This window comes from Terrapene carolina, unplaced genomic scaffold (assembly GCF_002925995.2).
Source record: "Terrapene carolina triunguis isolate 2854851 unplaced genomic scaffold, T_m_triunguis-2.0 Scaffold68, whole genome shotgun sequence".
Classification (NCBI taxonomy): domain Eukaryota; kingdom Metazoa; phylum Chordata; order Testudines; family Emydidae; genus Terrapene; species Terrapene triunguis.
In genome coordinates this window covers 46,138,686-46,160,666 of record NW_020664419.1, presented here as the reverse complement: position 1 = coordinate 46,160,666, position 21,981 = coordinate 46,138,686, and positions in this window count along the sequence as shown.

The following is a 21,981-nucleotide window of genomic DNA, read 5'->3' as shown; positions in this document are numbered from 1 at the left end:
ATCATGGGATTAACAGGAGATGACTTCACAGATGCATTTTCAACCCTTTCTCCTTTGAGTTCAGTTGGAGGGAGCAACTGGTACCCAGTTCCTCAGGGCCCACACACTTTCTGGATATGATTATGACCTAATAAGAATTGTCACTATCCCTCATCCACACATACTTCTTATACATTGAACACTCTCAGCATTTCTTAAAATATTACTTGGGGGCCATTTACCAGCAAGGAACGGGGGAACCAGCAGTGTGTTGCTTGACTGGGTAAAGGGTCATCTTGTTCTCAACAACAAAGCTAGGAGACAGAGCTGCTTGTGTTTCTATTAACTTAAATCTCACTTAAACTAAAGAGAATTATAGTTTATACATTCTAAATTGAATTGAAGTTTATAGCAGGCCTCACTCAGATAGGTCAATTTCCTGTACATACTTATACAGTGTCTAGTGTAATGGGGCCTCAATCTTGGCTGGGGTTAGAACAGGCCAGAAAATGGAAATCCCTAACCATGAAAAATGACAAGATTTTGTTTTTCTAAAAAAAATTAACAATGTGAAGATTTTGGGTCTCCCAGTAGTATTCCAAGTGGGTTGCTGAAGAGCCTGGAACCTGGAAGCTCACAATGCCCAGATAGCCTACCAGATGGCCTGCCAAGGAGCCAGATAGCCTGGGAAGGGGGATGGCATGTAGGCAGGTGAGCTGGCAAGAAATCAGGCAGGTTTCTTCTAAAATTTCAATGAACAAGCATGTTTTGGATGAAAAACTATTACATCATAAAATTTCTAACACGCTCTAGTTGGTTCCTCTCTGTGCTATTGGAATACAAATAATAATAATGAAATTATGGATCAAGAGAAGTTTGCAGAAATGTGGTGAATAATTTCAAATACATTTGAGAAAAATTATGCTCTGTTTGTGGACAGTACAAAGGACAATTTTGTCATACTTTTCTCAATACAAAGTACCTATTAAGTACAACACATTGAGAATAGCAACTTGCAAAGATTTCCTAGGGTTTTTTTTTGTTTGTTTGTTTTGGTGAATCCGATTTTTCATCTGGTAATTCACTTTTTTGAGCTGTTCTACCAGACACTGCCATTGGTAATCCTATTGGCCCAGGGCTGTCTGGCTTGAGGTGGGTAAACATCTGGTCTAGGGCTAAACAGCCCTCCCACCATTTACAAGAGTTCCTGGTGGGGGCAATATGTAGGCTGGACTAGCTAAAATCAGTAACTACTCCCAATCTTTAAGTACAAATTGAAAAAGAACAAAGATCCAGTGTGTCACCAAGCACCATAATTAGGTGTTCAGCTGGAAGGCCTGAAAAGACCCATGACCTGGCAGAAACTTCTCACTTTTGTGGGGCACTACACAATCCAGTAGGTTCTCTGGAGTGCATATGCAGTTACTGCTTGTGCCTTCAGACAGGGCTGGCTCCAGGTTTTTTGCTGCCCCAAGCAAATAAATAAATAAAGCAGGAGTGCCGCCCCTTGAAAAGGGCCGTGCCAAGCACATGCTTGGAATGCTAGTGCCTAGAGCCAGCCCTGCCTTCAGAGCTCCATAAAAGTACTGCTGCTGCCCAGTATTCTAAAAGAACATTTCTCCCATCTCCAGAGGGTTTAAAAATCAGAGATTTGCATCTCTTAAGTGATGACTTGTCTGCCATGACTAAAGAGCCCCACCTGTCCTGAGCAGCCTTCTTTCAAGGTGACAGACACTCACTTTTTGCACCTCCACTTTTTTTTGGAACACCTCTGCCATGAGAAGGCAAGTGGTAGGAGTTTAGTTGTCACAGGCTATGTGTTACATTGGCCATCTGGATCATTTTACAGGGACTTATTGCTCATCCTCACACTCACCTCAGGCCATATCAAGCCTTTAGAAGGCAATGTCAAGGGCCAGCACCTAAATCAGGTTTCTGCGTTTAAGTACCTTGAGGACTGGTTAGCAGCAAATGGAGAAAACAGCAAAGAAATGCAAGATAAGTGGAGTGATTTATGATAAGTGGTGCCTGGACTATTTAAGAGACAGCTACACAAAACCATGGTAAGACCACATCTTTGGTATGGATCAGAGAGTTGGGCAACCAAAGAGAGGCACTTGAGAAGACTGGAAGCCATTTAAATGACATGTTTTAGGGAAGTGAGGGGGTGACATTGCTGGACCACATGTGGAATAATATCATCAGTAGTGATACCAAGGTCTGCAGTATCAGAGAAAAGCTGCAAGAGAGAAGGCTGAGATGGTATAGGCATGTATGAAGGATGGAGGAAGAGAATCCTATCCAGGAGGCATTTGAGACTACAGTTGTTTGGCAGAGAACAAGAGAATGGCCAAGAAAACAGTAGCTATACTGTGTAGAGGGAAATGAAGTGGATATGGAGTGATTGTTGGAGCAGCAAGCCTGGAAAAGATTGATCTGGTGACCTGACACCAGCTAGCTGGGAACAGGGGAGGAAGAAGATTAAGGGAGCCGTTACATTTCTGAATAGGGATATAGACCTTTAAACCTCCAATACTGTACATTCAGAGATGGTGGTGAGTGAGTAGAAAAGTCTTACATGAACTTTTCAGTACAGTTTGACAGGGAATTAAATACCTTTATATTAGCACATCTATCATGGGTTCACCTTTAGCTCATGGCATGCCCTTAGTAAATGGTGACATTTACAAACACTTCAATTAAGGACAGTATGTTCAGGGTAATGGTGCATTTGCTGTATATGAAATAATAAATAACAATAGAATTACAGTAGAGGAACACTTGTTCTTTCATATATATAAATTAGTTCATAACAATTTATATTGTTAGGATGTTAAATGAATGCATACTGATTGGCCACTTTACAATTTTATTCTGGAAAAAGACATTTTAAAAATGTGGAAACATGCAAGATTATAAAGGCAGCTAAGGTCTGCATGGAAAACTAAAAATGAAAAATGAATTAATGTTAACTTTCTGGCTTAAAGAAAGATGACTTTTTAACAGGCACTTCCTAAACAAGAAGACAGTTTTTCTTGCAAGGCATTGCAAGATCAACCTGTGGAACCCACTGCCACATAATGTTATTCATGTCAAAAACTTAGCAAAATTGGGAAAAAAGTTTATATATTTGTATGGATAATAAGTAGTGCTGAGTGAAATGTTTATGTCAAAACTGTCTTTTAACAAAAATGGGATTTGTCACTATGGTGTTTCATGAGAGTTATAATTCAATTGCCTCCTATCCCTATTCACTCTATGGGTCATGCTGTCAACCAGACTTCATCTTCCACGATGCACCACAGCCATGATACTTCCATAATGGATTGAGAAGGGAGATGATGATGTAGTCCAACTAAGAACATGGCCAATAGAAGACTTATGAGGCACCCAAACTACAATTCCCATGAATCATCATAGTGGCATTTCCAAACTGAACTATTTTGGTTTTAAATTTTTCACTGAAAAGTTAAAAATTTGGGGGGAAGATTTCACTGAAAGCAATTTTGCTGTTGTTTTCATATAAATTTTCTAAGGGTGAGGAAAAAAAACATTTTCTGACCAGTTCTAAGAGCATCCACAGTTACAGGATTTATAAAAAATGAGCAATAAACTCTCATGCTTCAGTACATACAGAAGCCACTAACTGACAGGGGTTAGTGAAGATCTGTTTATGGACAGATTAGTACATTCTTCTCTATTAAAATGTCTCTATACCAACCCCCTAAGAGCCTGGTGATTGCCATTGCCAGAAGCAGGATACTGGAATAGATGGGCCGTTAGCCTGATTTGGGACACAAATTCAAAAGAGACCTTGAGCCAAACTCTCTAGTCCGTGAGGAAACAGTGCCAAGAGTAAAGGTGATGCTAAGAGAAATGAGCTGCTACATTTTGTACCAGTGTTTTTCAAGGTGTGTGGCTTCATTCCCAGTTCTGTGTTACTGTGACCAGATTTGTGCCCCATAGGAAGGGTATAATCCTGTGGTAAGTCAGACTTGGAAACAAGTATGTTTTGCTGCCAAGGCTCTTAGGGCAACCAGTAGTATTGGAGAGTCTAAAAAGACTCAAAGATAGTGGCCTACCCTAACAATCTGAAGGCTACAGATGCTTATGTCTGACAAGGAGAGGAAGGCCCTATCTAACTCACTTTCATTTCTTGCCCTATTGGCAAAGGCTGTAAAGACTATTCATGTTAGTGTTTGGTTAAGGGTTAGTAACGACTGGGTTCTTACTATCAGACAACAAGTCAAGGAGAAGCAAAAGAAGCTGAATGGGTAAAAGTCTAAGTCAGCTATTATCAACACAATGAGTTATGAAAATCATTTTTTAGAAATAGGAAAAATATTGATCTCTCTTTTCTTGTGGTGCCTTGGAGGGTTCTAACACAGAGTAGATTTCCTGCAGAGGTGTTTGGTTCTCTTTAAAGTATTTTAAATTTCCTAATCTAAATAAACAGTGTAAGCAGTTACAAAAGTATTTATGATACAAATGGCACAAAAATTGTGAAAGTGGTAAATAATGAAGAGTATAATGAAGGTCACTGATTCAGATCGATCTAAATTGCTTGGTAAACTGGGCACAGGCAAACCAATGCATATTAAGAAAGTTAAACGTAAATGTATGGATCTGGGAACATAGAATGTAAGCCATACTTACAAGATGGGGAACTATCCCGGGAAGCAGTGAGTGTGACAAAGATTTGGGTGTCATGGTGGATAACCAGCGGAACATGAGCTCCCAGTGTGATGCTGTGGCTAAAAGAGCTAATGGGATCCTGCGATGAATAAACAGGGGACTCTGGAGTAGGAGCAGAGAGGTTATTTTATCTCTGTATTTGGCACTGCTGCGACGACTGCTGGAATACTGTGTCCAGTTCCGGTGCCCACAATTCAAGAAGGATGTCGATAAGCTGGAGAGGGTTCAGATAAAAGACACAAGAACGATTACAGGATTAAAAAACAGGCTATCTAGTGATAGATTCAAGGAGCTCAATCTATAAACTCAATAGCTCAATCTATTAACAAAGGCTAAGGGGTGACTTGATTACAGTCTATAAGTACCTACATGGGGAACAATGTTTAATAATGGGTTCTTCAGTCTAGCAGAGTAAGGTGTAACATGATCCAATATCTGGAAGCTGAAATTAGACAAATTCAGACTAGACATAAAGTTTAAATTGTTAACAGTGAGAGTAATTTTCAAGATTGGATGTTTTTTCTACAGGATCTGTTCTAAGAATTATTTTGGGATAGTTCTACAGTCATTACTGTACAGGAGGTCAGACTAGATGATCACACCGGTCCCTTCTGACCTTAGAATCTATGAGTCTCTGTGCAGTGTTCTATCATAGCTTTGATTAGCAATCTTACACACATTCCTGCTGTTTCTCGATCTTACAAGGATGTACGTTTTTATGTACTCACCTCGGATTATATTTTGCCAAGTGGACTTGGTTTCATAAAAGTACTTCAGCAGAAATGGACAGAATGTTGCTTTGGAGCACAGTTCAAAGGGGGTGTAGTTCTGTGCGCTTACTCCTCTGGCCTCCTCCTCCCTCTGGCATGCCCTATCTGGGGGGCTGTGAGGGGAACAGTGTAGGAATGTGAATGCCCTGTGCATATTCTGCAGTAGGTGAGTTCTCCACTGGGCTGTTCAGGCCTCTGATATAGTGGAAGTGGGGCAAAAACCAAAATCTGACCCAGGAACAATACTTAGTCACAAATGTCTGAAGATGTATAGTTTGACAACATGCTAGATAGGTAAGTAAATGTTATCATCATTTTACAAATGGAGACACTGAGGCAGGGAGAATAAATGATTTGCACAAGGCCACAGCTGTAGCTAGTATGAGAACTATCATTAGCACTCTGAAATTCGTGGCTGACAATCCTGTGCTCAGAGTATTAGAATGCCTCTTCTCTATTCTACAGCGTTTCAAAAAAGAAAACTGTATCTCAGACAAACCTATAGCTGTGATTCTGCATGTGTGCTATGGGCGGGGCATCTGCAGGGACCACACATTTCATTTTAATATGCTGTGTCTCTCACAATGGAACATCTTTTGCAGTGCCTCAAAAACACAGGGAAAAAACAGCACTCGAAAGTGCTGTTGATTTTATTTCAGTTTCCCAATGGTCACAGCAAACCTTTAAGCAGTTACTGAATTTTAAAACAAATATACTTTTTTATAAAATGTTTTATTTCTCTGTTTTCTTGTCTTAATCACTTGGTACAAAATGGAGTTAAAGTAGGAAATGAAATATGAGGTTTGTTCTTTTTTTATTTCGCAACCATTCATCACTCTCCTTTTTGCAGTATACAATTAAGAGGAGAAATAAACATTTCTGCTTTTCTTTGTTTCACATGTGGGCAAATGTGAGAAACACCTGTTAATTTTATCTTAGCATAAAGATTCCCCTGAGTTTATATTAGGAACATAGGATTTTCCATAGCAGATCAGACCATTAGTTCATCACTCAAGTATCTTCCCTTCAGCAAAGGCCGATGCCTAATGCTTCTGGGAAAGGTGAAGAGAAATTATAATGCACTCATGTAGTTGTGCAATGCTGTATGTGAGGCATAAAATTCCTACTTGACCCCTCCAGTGACCTTAAGCCTGAGACCTGAGTATGCCTATCTTACCATGCATAATTACAAATGGTATATTATCATTTAAACTGATAACAGGAACCAGGCATACATTCAAGCTTCCTCACTAGAGCTGGTCAAACAGTAAATAAATGGATTCTTATGCATCTCTGAATGCACCCAGTTTAGTTCACCATGATTTGAACACTATTATTCATTGGTATTCAGACAGCTGCCAGGTAATGTAAAAATCTTTTCAAATCCTATAAATTTCTCAAATCATAACCCAAAGTTTATTCATTCTTGAGTTCTGCTGGAAGTGCATTCTTCACAGCTTGAAGTCAATGGGGCTGTACAAAGGTGCTGGGGCTTGCCTTCATTTACTATAGACTGTCATTTAAAAACGTACTTAAAGGTAAAATGAACTAAATTAGTTTCAGATAATCTGAGCCATAATGTTCCATTAACCTTTCAGTGGAACTCGGCAAAGGTCTCACAAAGTGATAGCAAAGTGTAGATGAGGATCCTGCAGCTTTTTAACCAGCAAGTCATCTAACCCTTAGAGCAGGTTTAGATGTGGTGGTTAAAGGCTGGAGGTCACCAGTCCTTTGTCTACAGTAGCCCTCCTGCTGATGCTACCACTGTTGGAGGAGCTGTGTTTTAGCAACAGTGTGAAAAATGTCAGGCCATACTGTGTGAGTATGGTGTGATGGCATATGCTTCTTTCCAGGACAGTTTATGTTTTAGCTCATTCTCATAGAAAAAAACAAACAAACAAACAAAAACAGCACTCAGTAGTATAGGAGGAAAGTAAAGGGTCACTGACAACAAATCTATTCAATTAAAAATGTTTAGTTGTATTGGATATTACACCTGCTTCAGAGTTTCCTGTGCTAATTTTTGTGCGGGGTTTTCTTTTTACACTCACATTTTCCTATTTTAAAAAAGTCTCTCTCGAGTGGCTTTGTGGAAGATTCTCAAACAGGAGAAGGTGACTGCATCAATGGAAGGAAAGGATGAAACTGGCTACACACAAAGGACCTGATCCAAAGCCCATTGAAATCAATTAAAGGCTTTCCATTGGCTTCAAGGGACTATGGATCAGGCCCAGAGCGCTATTAAATACACAGGGTAAAATAAAAATTTGTTGGGGAAGGGGTGGGAGTTAAGGGGTAATATTTTTATTTTTCTCTCTCTTTCAGTTATAATAATATTAGAGTGTTACTTGTAGACATAGAAGACAAAAAGCTTTCAGAAAGAACTATGATTCTTAAGTTGACAGTGTCCTTTTAAGCACAACCTCTTTTCTGTTTTCCTTCATTATAGATCTATGGATATTAATAAAATATGTGGGGAAAATGTATGCAAGTTGTGAAAAAGAAAATAGGATTCTGAGTAGAGAGCATTTTGAATCTAAAGATACTTTTATGAGATATTATACATTCCAATAACTCTCATAAATATTGGAATTCAAGCATGACATATTCAGTTCAGATAAGTTCCACATGTGAATAGCTAATTTTAAGCAAGTATCATTTATATTACTATTTCAATAAACCCAGATATTATCAGCCAAGTGAGACAATATTCAGTATTTTATTAAGCTACTTTCACTGTTTCTTCCCTTTAATATCCATGTAAATATTGAAAGGTATCTGATTAACAGATTGGATACATAAGACCAAACTTTATATTGTCTTAAAACTTGTGCAGTCCCATTGATATCAGTGGTATTACATGAGGATGTAAATCAGATCAGAATTTGGCCCATACTTTCCAGTCCATCACTACATTCCATAGTTTTCTATGAGACCAAGGTAGAAAAGTCCTGACCTGAAGAGCTTTTGCCAATTAACAGAACTCATTCTCAATAAAGTGCTGAGCAGAATCAGTAAGTACTTTCCTTTAAGATGCTTAGTTGCAAGTTATTCCTTAACACCAAAGGAATGCATTAACTGCATCAGAAATCCTGTTTGAGAGTTTCTTGCCAGTACCATTCCATTAATATGAAGGTGACTTTCTCAAGCCTTTTGGCATGAAAAGCTACCGTCGGTTTACTTTTCTTCACTATTAATGTTTTTGCAATTAAAGTTATCCTGATGTGTGCCCAAGAGCATGAGTGGTTAAAGACACATGCTGAAGTGAAAGAGGATTCACATCACAGAAAGGATATGAACTCTTGTCATTGTAAAGAGTTAGTGCAGTCCATGACAGCAGGCCCGGGATGGGTAATCTTCAAGGGATTGTATTAATTTGAGTTGTCAAATCCTCAGATTTAGAAAGACAAAAAAATCCCAAAGTTAGTCCAGGTAGAGTAGAAAAATGATGAGAGATGACAACATTTCATACTGAGATTTTTCATGTCACTTTTCACAAACAACAGTTTTTCGTGTCTATACAATTCTGTTAGCAGCCTCTTTTTCTTTCCAACTTAGTCATACCCTTCGTCCTCATATAAACTTGGTCAGGTACAAATCAAGAAAACATTTATGCCAGCACTGAACAGGTTTGAAGACAAAAAGGCATACTGTAGCACCAATTTAAATGTCTTAACAATAATCAGGCTGTCAGTGTAAATAAGAGCCTGAGTGCAGAGCTTTAGAGCATGAAAATAAAGCCAAAAATAGTAGAATTATTTTAAAGACACACTGTCAATGCAAAAAAAATCCTTATCTTTGTTTGCACCTCGTGATTTTCAGTTAGAATACCGGCTAGAATAAACCCAAAAATTCAGAGTGAAACTTTGCCAAGACTGCTGAGTCATGACTAATATGAGGAAAAAACTGCTGTTTTCAGAGAAATTAAGGTTTGATCCAGAAATTATGTCTTCTGCAGAGACATGTTTGTCTGAAACTTTGTCACAGGTTTGTCAAAACATTTGTGGGTGAAATACTAACCCCACTGACTTCAGTACAGGGTAGGATTTCATCCTGCAGATCTTAGTGAACTTGGGCCAAGTTTTGGGTTCTGAATGCAAACCTACACAGGATTTTGTTGTGAATGTTTTGCAGAGCTCTAATCTTGCCTGCTTTTCTAACAACAGATTTAGTTCTCTGATAGTTTTAGCATAAATTTAAAAAATCATGAGTGCGGAAAAATAGGTAACTGAAAACGACTAAAACCTCATTTTCAGAAATGTTCCGAATGTATAAAGGAGTTTATCTCAGAAGTGCTAAGGAGCATCAAGCAGGACAATAGACCTGTACACACAACTCTGGAAAACACTTCTCATTTCTTTATACCAGCCTTCACTTTGGGACAAATCACATCTGCTTCTAAAGCTAGGAGATACTGTCTTTCCTGAGTAGCATAAAAATAATTCTGGTGGATTAAGCATGATTAGAAGCATTGCAGCTAAGTCGGAATGTTTTGTCTGCTCGAAGATATAATTGTTTGTTAGGAAGGAGGGTAGGAGTGAATGAGCTTTACATTGAAGCTTAGTTTGCCATGGACGGCAGCATCATGGTGCTAACTCTCACAAGGATCATTAGGTACATCTAGAGATACTTTCACTACAGCATCTCATAGAATGCCCATCGTGCTATCTACATATTGGTTTTGTACCAATCATCATCATAACTAACTAGTCACATGATGTCAGGAGTGTGATGGAGCTGTATGGTCAAAAAGGAAAAGGGTATCCCTAAGGTTAAGTATAAAACAAAGATAGAAACCAAGAAAGATGGCCTATGGGGTCTTATTACATCCATTTCTTTAGTGAGTATGTTTGGCCCTTTCTTGTATAGTGTGCATCACTGGATACCACTCAACAGGAAGGATGGGCCAGATCGTACCCCTCTGAAGGGACCCTCTGTGTGCAGCTCTCATTCCTGACTGCATGGAAGGTGGTGGGAGGAAGGTGCTGGCTGAATTTGTGGTCCTGTTTCCCTGACCCTCCCCACCAGGACTGAGACCTCTGCCAGGTTGTGATCTCATTGAGGGAGAGGATGGGCAATGGTTAGAGACAAGAGCAGTCAGTGGGTGTGGCTTACTTTGATTTTGGAGTGAGTGGAGGGTGCACATTGTTCCCCATCTCTCACTGGCACCTCAGCTTCCCAGGGAAAGATGCTCCAAACAGCACTACTTATCCCACTGACCTTTGTGCTGGGAACCCCTCTCAAGGAAGATGCTGGAAACAGTCATGATCCTGGGGGGCCCTGATACCAGATCTCAATTAGAGCATTACTGTCAGAGGACCTGCAGCCAGTCCAGAGGCAAAGAGTCTCTTCTCAGATGGCTCTGGCCTTTTGTAGATCCCCCAGAATCCACTGAGTGATGGGACAGATCCATGGTCTGTTTTGTGGAAGGAAAAACCCCACCTATGTGACAAAACCATGTAAGGGAAATGCTACCAAAAGAACCCTTTGGTTTTTCTTCCCTTATCAGTAGAGTGCGTCAAAATTTTCAATTCACGTTTGACTGACAAAAATTGCTTCCTGTTCTTTATGTACTTGTTTATTTTCATTATTCAGGTCTCGGTGAATTCTGTAGAAAAAGTTTACATTTTTGTGCAATGATAATTTATGAACAAAAAAAAAATCACACACACACCCCATTGGGTTTTAGTGGGGAAATGAACTATCTAGCTGGGCATTGTTGCCTGGGAGAGGGTGCAAAAGGTAGGCAAGGGCTAAAAGTTAAAAAGAAAACTGGGAAAAATTAAAAAATTAGTATCTAAAAAGTAAAGGAATAGAAACAAGTAGATGTCAGTTCATAAATATTAAACAGCAATGAGGTATAGGGTCACACAGATCCAATAAACAAAGAAAATTGGCTAGGTTTTAAATAGCAAAAAGAGACTTAATAGGCAAGGTTTTTAAACAAGAAACATTACAAATAGCAGTAGTAAAGGCACTGGGTCAGGAAATTTTACCTAGTGACAATTAGATAAAGGGCCAAATAAATGTTAAAAACTTATTTTTAAAATCATGTATTGCTTCCCCATGCCACTTGGACCAAGTCCTGCAAAAAAACCTCCTAGATGAAACCTCTGAGTCAAGTCCCACTGTAAATCCCTTTTTATGCTGTAAGTGTAGAGACAGTATCTTACTATATGTTTTTATAGCACCTAGCACAATGGTGCCCTAATCCTGCCTGGGTTTTTTGGGCACTACTGTAATACAAATAAATTCACTCAAAGTCCTCCAAAAGGATGCAGGCGTTAGTTAGTGCTAGCAGATTGCTTTGAAAAGCTGGAGTCCTCATCTACCAGTTATATGAATTAGGGCCCAAAGCTGCAAAGACTAAAGGATATGAGCACGCACTCATAAGCAGAGCTGGTCAAAACTTGGAATTTCTGTTCCATGGGAAATTAGGACATTTTGAAAAAGATTTTGTTCTGAATTGGAATGAAAACTAACAATTTCAAAACTTCCCAGAGAAAGGAAATTCCAAAACAATTTCATTATGGAAAAAATAAAATGTTTCCATTTGACTTCCCCCCACAAAATCAGATGGAGCAGCCAGCAGTCATGACTGCCCTGTACTGCCCTCCCAGAGTTGGGGACAGCGCGGCTTGCTAGCATGGAGCTGAGGGATTCACCTGCCACAGACTGTGGAGCCTAGAAGCCTTGCAAGCCTGATCTCGAGCCAGGGCTCCCAGGGCTTCTCGGCACCTAGCTTCACAGCAGGGAGTCATCAAGCCCAGGTGTCACTTAGCATAGGGCAGTCTGCCCAGATCCACAGCCCCTGGAAGCCCAGTATCTCCAACAATCTGCCAAGTGACTTAGAGCAATTTCTGATGGTGCTGACTGGATGGGTGCTCTGCGGCACAGAAAAAAAATAGTGGGTGCTCAGCAACCACCAGCGGGCCCTGCCAATCAGCTCTCCCCCCAGCACTTACCGACTGGCCCCACTGATCAGCTCCTCTCTCTCCTCCCCAGCACCTCCTTCCCTCTGAGGATCAGCTGTTTAGCGGTGGGCAGGAGGCACTCGGGGGGAGAGAGAGTAGTGGGGGCAGGAAGAGGGAGATCGAGGGCTGGGCGCACTCTGGGGTGGGGGAGGAGCAGAAGTGGGAAGTGGTGGAGCAGGGATGGGGCTTTGGGGGATGGGATGGAGTGGGGGCATGGCCTGGGGCGGAGTCAGGGTCGAGCACCCCCCGGCAAATCAGAATGTCAGTGCCTCTGGATGGTGCTCTAAATTGTGCTGGCTTTGTACTGGCCTCCAATGAGCCTAGAGGTTTCCTGAAGGCCTAAAGCCATCTTTGTCCTTCTTTGTTGTTTTGTGCCTGTTACTGAAACATAGGTGCTAAAACACAATATTGCCCTCCCAGAAGCTGAGGTTATTTGGTACTGTGGTGTGGGAGACACTATTTTACCTCTGTAAAATTACAAAGATTGTAAAAATATGTATCAGATGACCTTCTGCTATCTATAAAATTGCTTATGTTCATATTCTGTGAAATATGTTTTACCCTCTTGTACTGACCATGTAAAGTTACTTAATTTGTTCATCAATCAAGTGAAAAATTAGAAATAGTGAATGTTGAGCTGTTGGAACCTGAATGCCATAGACAGTTAGGTAATGTGTCACTTAAGTTATCTATTTGGCTAAGAATGTAAAAATGGGTGACTATAAATGTCTTTGTGATGGAAAGCCACTATCTGCAATGTACCTGGTTGGCTAATAATGGCTACAGTGGAAAAGAATGCCAGAGATGTGTGTGTGTGGCAGGTGCTAAGCGCCTTGACAGACTAAATTTCCATCTAGCTCGTGTGTGTGTGTGTCTGTGTGCGTGTGTGTGTGTGTGCACGTGTGCGCGCACTCCAGCGAACTCTGTATAGAAATAAGAAAAAATAACAAGACCAGTCAGCTCTTGTAGAACCTTTCATTTGATCATCTGAGAACCCACTATCAGGGTGATACACCATCATGCTGCAAACACTGGGTTGATGGCCCTCTTACACCCACAAAGGTGCTATGTTTGAGAAAGCTCGTCCCATCATCTAAAGCAGACCTCCCCAGGGTCAAGATGGGTTAGCTCTAAAAGACATTCAGTGCTGACAGATTACTATAATTCTGTCACCTTTTGAAACTATACACTGTAATTCATTTGTGTATATATGTCGCCTGCTTTAACCTGTAAATAACTCTTTCATTTCTTTTTCCTAGTTAATAAATCCTTAGTTAGTTTACTATAGGACTGGCTACAAGCATTCTCTTTGGTGTGAAATCTAAGGTACAAATTGACCTGGGGTAAATAATTGGTCCCCTAAGACTGGGAGCAACCCGAATATTTTGTGATCTTTAGTGTAAATGATCATTTATCACTCAGTTCAGCTTGCCTGGCAAGGTAGACTGGAGTGCCCAAGGGGACTATCTGTGACTCCATGGTAAGACTGTTATAGAGCTCCAGGAGTTCACATTTATTACTGGATTGATGAAATCTAATTATAGAACATACCACCAGTGTGGAGTCTGTCCTGCTTTTTGACAGTCTGCCCTGAGGTTGGCACTCATGGTTGTGAACCACTCCAGACAGCGTGACAGTATCAGGTTGACATTCACTATGTCTGATTCCTCCTCTGCTTCTACTACTGTTTTATCAAATGCTTTGCACAATGTGTCTGCTACCATCAGCTCTTTTCCTGGTTTATATATTATTGATAAATCATACAACTGGAGCTGAGAAAGAGAAGGTTACTCACCTTGTGCAGTAACTGAGGTTCCTCGAGATGTGTGTCCCTGTGAGTGCTCCACTTTAGGTTTTCGTGCGCCCCTGCGCTCATAGTCGGAGAATTTGGGTGGCTGAGAGCTCCCGCACCGCTGCAGACAGAGACTTTGGGAAACAGCTCCGGCACAGGCACTGAGGGGAAACCAAAACCCCGTGCCTCCACACCACAATCTACAGCTGTTCTGCCACCTGTGCTCTCAGCGCCGGGAGCCAAAGTGGTGGAAAACCCCGGCACCGCTAGAGCCAGAGACTCTACAGGAGCAGGCTCTGATGCAGGCACTAAGGGGAAATCAAAACCCTGTGCCTCTGCACCGCGATGTACATTCATTCCGCGGGCAGGCATCCAGTACCGGCACTGACTGTGCTGTCAGCACCATGAGCCGAAGTAGCGGAAATTCCCGGCACCACCGGCACCGCTAGAGCCAGAGACTCTACAAGAGCTGGCTCCGACACAGGCACTAAGGGGAAACCAAAACCCTGTGCCTCCGCACCGCGATCTACAAACGGCGGTGTGGCGCCGCTACAAAAGGCAGCTTCTTCAAAGGTGCACCCAACATGCACAGAGACGCAGCCAGCAGCGCCGCCTTCTTCTCCGCAGCCCTGGCACTGACAAGGAGGCAGCCCCAGGGGCCAATCAAACCAGCACAGCTGCAGTTCCTCAGACAGAGGGTTCTGGTATTCAGCTCTGCCCCTGATCCCCCTATTTGCGGTACTGATACGAGAATGATACCCTCGGCACCAAGACTCCCTGCGTCCCCAACATCACTCACTGTCTCGCTCCTTATTTGAAGGAAGAAGATGAGGAAGAAGAGGGAGATATTCCCTCATTGGCTCCTATCCATCAAGCCAGGAATGTCTCATGGGGCATATTATGCTGTCCCCGGGTACTTACAGTGGTATGGGGACCCCCATGCCACTCCCATCCCAATGAGCATATTGGATTCCATAGATCATATGCCCCACAGTAGGGGGGAATGCCCGCAATGACCAGACCCAGCTCACAGTAATTCCCCACAGCTTCTGTACCAGCACCCTCAGCGGTACTAGGAGAAGAGGAGGAAGAACCGTCCACTTGCCATCATTATCCACAGAGGACATCTTTATGCCTCCTCCTAATATAGGGATGATTTCAAACTGTTCCATGGCTTATTTGAGAGGGTGGCCCTCTCTGGATATCTCCCTTGAGGAGGTCCCCGTAATACAGCATGGACTAGTGGACTTTTTGCATACATCCACTTCGTTTAAAAAAAATGCCCTTCACATGAATGAGGCACTGATGGACCCTGTAAGGGTCATTCTGTGGACCTCTGCAGCTGCCCCTCCAGCTGGCGGGAGGTCCAACAGGAGGTGTGTACCAACAAAGGGTATGGCATGCAACAACAGCCCTAAAACACAACTCATGATAAGGCCTGGAAAAGACTTGATCAGTTTTGGCAATAAGGCTTACTCCTTGGTTACCCCTCACCTCCGCATAGCCAACTATGTGACATTACTAACAAAATACAACTATACAAACTACACAAAAATGTCCGAATTGATTAATTTTATTGCCAAGGACAAGGGAGAACAATTCGCAGCACTTGATTCTGAGGACAGGGCTGCAACATCTGTGTCGATGGTGGTTGTAATGAGAAGGGCCTAATGGCTCTATCTTTCTGGCTTCTCTGAAGAAGTGCAATCCACGGTGGAAGACTTGCCAGCCCAAATTATTCACCAAAAAGGCAGATGACTCACTCCATTCACTCACGGACTCATGAGCGACTCTCTGATCCTAGGGAACCTATAACTCCAAACCGAAAAGGAAACAGAGGAATTACTTTACATCCCAGTGATACCACTGGCCAATGTATTCAAACAACAACAGCGGTGATTTGACTCACAGGGTCGCAGACACAGGCCCTGAGGGGACAACAATCTACTTCTCAAGTTGCTGCATTCCAACCATCAACTTCCCCTAACAAGAACTCCGGTGGATGGAGACCAATGCTCGACCTCCGATAATTCAACAAGTTCGTCAGAAACACAACAATTCAAGATGGTCACACTATACACTATAAGCGACTGCCTGCTAAAAGCGTCAACCCAGCAGACAGCATTGCAAGCCACCAAAGAGATGGTAACCCTCTTCACGAATCTGGGCTTCCTAACAAATACTGACCAGCCCACTTTAACAACAGTGCCAGAGCTGGACTTCATTGGGGCCCACCTCAACTCTATCGAGGCTATAGCCTCACTACCGAGACAACGATCTCTCACTCTCACCAGCCTCATACCCACTGTTGAAATAGCCTACAGGTATCTGCCAGGACTTGCCCCCAACTCCTTGACCACATGGCAGCCACAACATTTGCTGTCAGACACACCAGATTAAACATCCATTGCCTACAAGGAAGGCTACGTATCAACTTTGTTCCACACAGGCATGACATAAACAAGTACCCCACAATATTGGGCAAAATAAAGGACCTCCTTCTCTGCTGGGCAAAACTGACCACCGTATGCACGGGGGAACCCTTCATTCAGACCACAAATGCCTCACTCCTGGGATGCGGCGCACACCTGCACCCACATTCTATATAGGGCCACTGGTCCCCTGCGGAATCCCTTCAACTTATAAACCTATTGGAACTTCAAGCTGTCCGCAATGCTTGCTCCCAATTCCCGCCACTCATCAAGGACAAGGCTATCTGAAGCCTTAGCTTGTTTGTATTATATATACAGACAAGGGGGAGCACACTCACAGTACCAATGTGTGCAAGCCATAAAACCCCGACACAATATCCACACCACCACAGCAGATACCCTCAGCAGACAAATTTCTCAGGACCGTGAAGGGAGCTCGGCAACACAGTACTCATGCATGTATTTCAACACTGGGGGTTCCCCACAGTAGACCTTTTATTAACTTCACAAAATACCAAACACCCTCGTTTTTGTTCCGGTGCAGGTCTTGATGTGCAGTCGTTAGGCGATGCATTCCTCCTTGAGTGGAACGCTCCCCTTCTCTATGCCTTCCCTCCTATTCCTCTCTTGAACCCAGTGATCCACAAGATCAGGCTGGATGAGCCACAGTAATTCTACTATCATGGTCTCGCCAAACCACGGTATCCTTACCCCCTCAGCATGACCGTGCATCCATGAATCGCATTCCCACTTCTGTCTCACCCACTGTCCCAGCACTCAGGCCCTGTCCTGCATCCACAGAAACTCCATCTCAGAGCATGGCTCCTCCATGGCTCACGGAACCTGAGCTGACCTGTTCAGATGAGGTACAAAATATAGTTAACAGTTGAACGGAAATGAACTGTTGCCCATACACTCTGAAGAGGAGATGAGTTAAGGCAGACGTGGGCAAACTACGGCCCGCAGGCCACATCCAGCCCGTGGGACCGTCCAGCCTGGCCCCTGAGCTCCCGGACGGGGAGCCTAGTCCCCAGCCCATCCCCCACTGTTCCCCCTCCCCCGCAGCCACGCCGCGACGCGGGCTGCGCTCTGGCCTGCCGCTCCCACTGGGCAGCGTGGGGAGCACAGCTGGCTCTGGCCGGGTGTCACGGCTGCGAGCTCCTGCTGCTGGTAAGGGGGCAGGGAGCAGGGGCGTTGGGTAAGGGAGCGGGGAGTCCTGGGGGGCAGTCAGGGAGGAGGGGGCGGTTGGATGGGGCGGAGGTTCTGGGGGTGGTGGTCAAGGGATGAGGAACAGGGAGGGTTGGGAGTGGGAGTCCTGGGGGGGGCCTGTCGGGGGGCCTGTCAGGAGGCAGAGATGCGGATAGGGGTCGGGAGGGCAGTCAGGGGACAGGGAGCAGGGGGGTTGGATAAGGGGATGGAATCCCAGAGGGCAGTTAGGGGCGGCATGTCCCGGAAGAGGGTGGTCAGGGGACGAGGAGCAGAGGGCGGTTGGATAGGGGGTGGGAGTCCCAGGGGGGCTGTTAGGAGGCGGGGGTATGGATAGGGGTCGGGGCAGTCAGGGGACAGGGAGCAGGGGAGTTGGATAGGGGGCAGGGGTCCGGGAGGGGGCGGTCAAGGGACAAGGAGCACGGGGGGTTGGATGGGTTGGGGGTTCTGAGGGGGGCAGTCAGGGGGTGGGAAGTGGGAGGGGGCGGATAGGGGGCAGGGGCCAGGCTATTTGGGGAGACACAGCCTTCCCTACCTGGCCCTTCATACAGTTGCGCAACCCCGATGTGGCCCTCGGGCCAAAAAGTTTGCCCACCCCTGAGTTAAGGCCTGGTGCCAACTAAAACGGATGACTTCCATCCCAGGGACATTACCCTCTATACTGCGTTACCTATTAGAACTCAAAGGGTCAGACCTATCCATCTATAAAAGTCCATCTACCTACCATCACAACATTCCACCCCAAGGTGGATTGCCATCCTGTCTTTACCCATCTACTGACCCAATGTTTCCTCAGAGGACTCAATAATGCCTACCCTGAACTATGTGAGCCTACTACACCATGGGATCTGAACCTGGTCCTTCGGATCATCACCTCTTCCCCATTTAAACCCAGGACGACATAATCACTGCTACAGCATTCTATGAAAGTAGCATTTCTTGTGGCAATGACATCTGTCAGACGTGTGGGAGCACTGTGGGCTTTCATGGTGGAACCGCCATACATGGTCTTCTTTGAGGATAAAGCCTCTCTCAGACCACACCCCTAAGCCCCACACATATAGAACACATGACACACTTCATAATCTTGATGTTCGGAGGGCATTGGCTTGTAACATAGACAGGACTAAACCATCCCATAAATCACCCAGACTGTTTCTATCCATCACTGAATGCTCTAAAAGAAGCACCGTCTCTAAACAAAGACTTTCTAAGTAGATCCATAATCGCACAAAACTCTGCTATCATCAGTGCGACTGTCAATCCCTCACGGGGATTCGCACACATCCCACTAGAGCCTTATTAGCTTCCCTGCACAATGTACCTATCACGGACATTTGTAGAGTTGCTGCCTGGGCCTCAGCCCATACCTTTAGACAGCACTATGCCTTAGAGCAACAGGCAACATCTGATACCTCCTTTGGATTCTCTCTACTATCGGAGGTCACGACTTCAACTCCGAAGCCCCTCCTTCCATCAGAGGGCACTGCTCTGAAATCACCTAAAGTGGAGCACCCACAGGGACAGCAGTCGAAGAAGAAGAAAAGGTTACTCACCTTGTGCAGTAACTGAGGTTTTTCGAGATGTCTGTCCCTGTGGGTGCTCCACTACCCTCCCTCCTCTCCTCTACTTCAGAGTTTCCTTATTAGTCACTGCAGTAGAGAAGGAACTGAGTAGGGGTTGTTCACACAGCGTTGGTTAACTGCCTGCAGCAGCGCGAGACAGGGACCACGCATGTGCGACCCAACCGGGCACTGCTACTAAAAGTCTCTGACTACGAGCGCAGGGGCGCACCCACACGGACAGCACTTGAAGAAGAAACAGCTATTGTAGCCTCCATGGAGTGTCCGCCACCCCCTTCTTTGCAAATGGTATCAGAGGCTTATAGTCTGTTTCTGAAACAACTGGCCTTCTATAAACGAACACATGATTTTTTTTTACAACCACACACCTGGGCTAAAGCTTCCTTTTCAATTTGGGCATGCACCGCTGGTCTCCAAGGGTGGTCATATTTTTGGAGCAATGCAGCCCCTGTGCCTTCTTTGGTCTGCTTCTTGTTGTCAAAATACCTTAGGACAGGAGCATTCTGAATCAATTGTTTCTTTGAGATTAGCAACCCATGTCCATTGACTATTCTTTTGCATGAATGCATGGAGGTTGCCGGTTTGTGCAGACAAATTAGGCATTAATTTACAAACAAAATTAACCACTACTATGAACCTCTGTACTCCATCTTTATTTTCTGCGTGTGGCATATTTGTTATAGCTTGTGTTCTGCTAGGATCAATACATTCAGTTAACCTTTTTCTTCAGTAAACTTTTCTCCTAAACAGGTAATTTCTCTGAGCCTGAATTTACATTTTTATTTATTTAGCTTCAGTCCCACTGCTCTAGCTCTGTCCACTACTCTCTTTAACCTGTAATTATGTTCCTCTATTGTGTTGCCCCAGATGAATATGTCCTTCAAAATATGAATTTTGTGCCTTCAATTCCCTCAAAGATTTGCTGCACAGTTCTATGAAAGGTTTTAGAGTAGCAGCCATGTTAGTCTGTATCCACAAAAAGAACAGGAGTACTTGTGGCACCTTAAAGACTAACAAATTTATTTGAGCATAAGCTTTCGTGGGATACCGCCCAGTTCAAAGATTTCTGGAGTGGATTGGAGACCAAACAGTAATCCAAGAAAGCAGTATCTTCCATATGGTGTAATAACAGTACATAATTAGTCTCATCTAAGGGAATCTGCCAGAATCCAGACGTTGCATCTAAAGTAGTAAAATAATTTGCACTATCACCAAAAATGTCTTTCTTGTTACGGTAACTGAATGTGTTCCCCTTTGATATATTTGTTAAGCACCTCAGGATCTAGGCATAATCTTAGTGTTCTATCCTTTTTTTCTACTATTACTAATGAGAGAACCCATTCTGTAGGCTCTTTTAATAATTATTGTTCTTACTAAATGATCCAGTTATTCTTTCAGCTTTTTTTCTCATACCCAGATGAATATTTCTAGGGGCATGTGGGTAGGACAATTTGGCTCTGTTAGTTCAATTCTCTATTCAGTTGCTAATTTTCCTATGGCCTCAATTTCCTGATACTGTTCCTCTATGTCTGTGTCCCGTGTCTCCTCTAACATGTGCACCCTCGGAATCAGCCCAAGGGCTTGGCATGTTTCTAAATCCAATATGTGTGCTTTATTCCCTTTAACTAACACAAAGTTTATCAGTTCTATTTGATCTTTTACCTTCACTGCTGGCACACGTGTACCTCTAGTATGAATGAACTCCCCGTTATATGCTTTCAATTTAACCAGTTTGCTCACCATGTTCCCTGTTTTTTCTTCAACCTTTTAACACCAACATCTGTAACAACATTTACATGGGCCCCAATGTCCAATTTGTAGGTTATAAGAGTCCCATTAGTACCTAAGGGAATTGTCCATTCCTCTGTTCCTTCCTTTTCAGATACAGGTCCTAGGTAGAACTCCTCTTCTGTATTGCTGTCTGTGCTCTCTTTCTGGATTACTGCATCAGCATGCCTGCTTTGCTTTGCTTTCTCTTCTGCAGTTGTTGACCCTGGTTACAGACTTTGGCAGAGTGATTGTATTTCTTGCAAATATTGCAGTGCTTACCAAAAGCAGGGAATTGTAGAGATCTGTATTTGTGTCCACATCTTGTGAAATACTTGAAGCTATTCCTTGCAAATTCTCATGCTTTGTTTTTTTCAATCTTCTCTGTTTTTTGTTCTGTACTGATTTACTGCTTGCCAGTTTTTTTCTCTCATGTCTCTCTATACAGAGTACCAGTGTCCTGTTTTCCTTCCGTTATTTTTATTCTGGTCAGACTGATTTCTGCTGCCAGACACAGTCTTACCTCTTTATGCAAAGTGAGAGCCATATCTTCTAATAGTCTTTTTTGCAGCATTGGATCTTTGATTCCAGTTCCAATTTGATCCCTTAGACCTGAATCTGTTAACTGTCCATAGGTGCAAGTCTAGCTCATTAACTTCAGCTCTGTTAGGAATTCTTCCAAGGATTCTCCTTCCTTTTGCCTTCTAAGGTGAAGCTTATACCTTGCAAACGTTTCAGCCTTTTAAAATATGCAATACTCTTCCAATTTCTGCAAAATTGCAT